The sequence below is a fragment of the Anabrus simplex genome, chromosome 5 (genome assembly GCF_040414725.1).
Source record: "Anabrus simplex isolate iqAnaSimp1 chromosome 5, ASM4041472v1, whole genome shotgun sequence".
Classification (NCBI taxonomy): Eukaryota; Metazoa; Arthropoda; class Insecta; order Orthoptera; family Tettigoniidae; genus Anabrus; species Anabrus simplex.
Genome location: NC_090269.1, coordinates 293,624,867 through 293,628,684, shown reverse-complemented (window position 1 = coordinate 293,628,684; position 3,818 = coordinate 293,624,867).

Here is a 3,818-nt window from a genome sequence, read left to right as displayed (position 1 = left end):
CGATTTGCTTTTGTGTGTATTTCTTTTGATTTTTTTCCTTTGAGGTGTAACCTTTTATGTCCTTGTTTTATATACTGATACTCAGTTCAGTTGTATTCAGGTAATTTTAGTTTCCAAATGGGTACTGGACGATTCTGGGTCAGAGATAAATATTTGAATGAATGAATAATGATTTCAAATGGTAATGATAATAACAGATTGATGAAGGATTTTTAACCTGCTTAATTTCTTGTTCTGATAGCACAATCAGTAATTAAAAAAAAGTGATAGTGTAAAAGTTCAGAAGCTGCCATTAGTGAATATAGAAATTTTTGACAAAAGTATTTCATGAATGTATGCATTATAAGATTAACCCATTTATGCCCATAACTTTTTTTTTCGCTAATTTTGATCATTTATGCTTATATTTTGTATATGAGACTCAAACATAACAATTACTGTCGGATTTTTTATTATGGACACTCGAGTTTAGGCTTTAATTGCATACGAACTAATATGCCTATTGCAATGCGAGTTATACCAATATTTTCCTTGTTTAATTCTACATTAGCGTATATAAGACACATTGTTTTCGACGTTCATTAAACATTTTTTATTTGTGGTTGTAATAAATATTGCACGGGTTTTTGGCTTCTTCTCTAGGAAGCGCTCACTTAGGAGTATATACAAGGAAAACTACTTGCCTGATGGTAATGAAATTTTAATGTGTTATAACTACATGTATTTTTAGTGTAATACTCAAGTTACAATTTTTTTCAACCACCCCGAAAAATGTGTTCTTATCATTTTTCTAAAGCAACTCTTTCTCAGCCCAGGATAAACGTACAACAACAAACTTTGGCTTGTTTTGAAGCACTCACTCATGCTTATCAGAAACTACAACAACTGTAACCGTACAGTGTGGTACCGAATTTATGAAGAGTAATATTGAAAGGAGGTTTTGTGTACGCCGGACCGTGCGATTAACAGCAGGCTGGGTGGTGAAATCGGGCGCAGTGTTGCCACGTTCAGTAGTAATCACGCGCGCAATGAACACAGCTTTTCATTTACTTTCAACCTTTAATTTTATTTCCTCTTATAAATTCCACAGTTGCTGCATCCCGACATACCTACCGTAGACGAATTAGAGACTTAAGAGCACAGGGCTACAAGATCTTCTTTACAGACGAAATGAAATGAAATGGCGTATGGATTTTAGTCCCGGGAGTGTCCGAAGACATGTTCGGCTCGCCAGGTGCAGGTCTTTCTATTTGACTCCCTTAGGCGACCTGCGCGTCACGATGAGGGTGAAATGATGATAAAGACGACACATACACCTAGCCACCATGCCAGAGAAATTAACCAATGATGGTTAAAATTCCCAACCCTGCCGGGAATCGAACCTGGGACCCCTGTGACCAAAGGCCAGCACGCTAACCATTTAGCCATGGAGCCGGACTTTACAGACAAAACCCGGTGCGGACAGAACCATACTATGAAATATGGGTGCCAAGAAAACGTGGTTAAAGCTTTAGAAAACAACTTTGACAACTATAATCTGTACAGAGGGTACATTCAGCAAATTTATGGATGGCGTGGAAGGTTCAAAATACCGCCTGGAGCTGGGAAACGCAACATAATTTTACACATCGGAAGTGAAGAAGAATTTCTTGACAGTGCAGAACTTTGTTTTATTGGCAAGAAAGGACGTGGTGATTACCATATTGAGATTAACTCGACTCATTTTGAAGAATGGTTCACGGAGCTCCATATCATATGATGGTCGGTCCTTCATCTAAATACCCGAACATGTCATGGCTGAAACCTGAAATTATATCTTGGATAAAATAAAAGAATATTTCACTACCACCTGGAGTTGACGATTATAACAAATTAACTAAACCAGAGCTGATTGTCCTTGCCAAGCCTTATTTTTAAACACCGGTAAAGAAGCTGGAACAACTAACTAAACGACTTCGACCAGATGTATAGCTCGTTTGGTTACCAGTGACCCATTGCGAGCTTAATCCAACTGAGCTCATTTGGGCTTACGCAAAAGGGAAAATAGCAAAAACAAATATGGCTAACACATTAGAAAATGGTAGAGGTATGGAAGCAATTTACGCTTTATGCCGAGAAGCCTTACGTACCGTGACCCCTGAACTCTGGAAACAATTTGTTAAACACGCTAAGAAAATTGAAGACCACTAACTGGGAAAAAGATGGACTGTCTGAAAATGTCCCTTATTTCGAGCCAGTCATAATCAACATGAATGACAGCAGCACCGATTCATCGGAAAACAGTGATTTGTCAGACGAAGAAAATTGATATAATTAAATATTGTAAATATATGTAAATAATAATGCAAATAACTCATGTAAAAAATTGTACAATGTGATATTTCTAAATTAGGAAGTCAACCATTTTTAAACCTGCATTTGAAGGTCCAGAGCCCTTATGAGGAAAGGTGATGGGAAGTGGAATTCATAAGAGGAAATAAAATTAAAGGTTGAAAGTAAACGAAAAGCTGTGTTCGTTACGCGCGTGATTACTACTGAACGCGGCAACACTGCACCCGTTTTCACCACCCGGCCTGCTGTTAATCGCACGGTCCGGCGTACACAAAACCTCCTTACAATATTACTCTTCATAAATTCGGTACCACACTGTACGGTTACAGTTGTTGTTGTAGTTCCTGATAACCATGACTGAGTGCTTCAAATCAAGCCAAAGTTTGCTGCTGTACATTTATCCTGAGCTGAGAAAGAGTTGCTTTAGAAAAATAATAACGTTTTTCGGGGTGGTTGAAAAAAATTGTAACTTGAGTATTACACTACAAATACATGTAGTTATAACACATTAAAATTTCATTACCATCAGACAAGTAGTTTTCCTTGTATATACTCCTAAGTGAGCGCTTCCTAGAGAAGAAGCCAAAAATACGCGCAATATTTATGCCAACCATAAAAAAAAAATGTTTAATGAACGTCGAAAACAATGTGGCTTATATACTCTAATGTAGAATTAAACAAGGAAAATATTGGTATAATTCGCATTGCAATAGGCCTATTAATTAGTTCGTTTGTAATTAAAGCCTAAACTCGAGTGTCCATAATAAAAAATCCGACAGTAGTACAAATTTTACGTTATTGCGTATTCTGTATGGTGAAAATAGCATGGGTCGAAAACGACCCAGTGGGCATGACCTCATATGTAGTTGTGATCAAGATTTTATGGTTAATTATTTTAAATGCAGGAATAATCTTGAACAAAATAAGTATGTTCTTATCTAATAAAGTTACAAATAACACATGTTACTCAGAGTTCACTTGTTCTGAATTAGTTTTAAAAATGGTTTCACATTCACTGTTTAAACGTTTTGAGGTTTCACAATACACAGGAATTACATATGATGGAAAGCTGAAAAACACTTGTCATGCAGTGGAACAGAGCACTTCTTACAGGCTTTCACTGTTTTGTTGGAGCACTGGGCACATCTTCTACACGGCTGATCAGTGAGAATAATATGTTGAGCTGCATTGGTCCGGATTGGATCTTCAACTCTCCTTCTACACTGCAAATGTTGTTGAGGTCCGGGACTCAGGCATGGTTTACCATTCATTGTTAACTCGGACTACAGCTCTTCGAAATCCTAGAGCATCCAGGGACAACCCTACCCTTTTACTCAGAAGCCAGGCGTTGTTCATTGACACATCCAGCAACCACAAAATAATTGGAATGTACCATTATTTTCCTCTCATGGAAATCCTGTAATTTGAAAAATTGTTACCCAGCTGGTCAACACCGCCCATTCCCTTGTTACATTTAGAAAACAAAA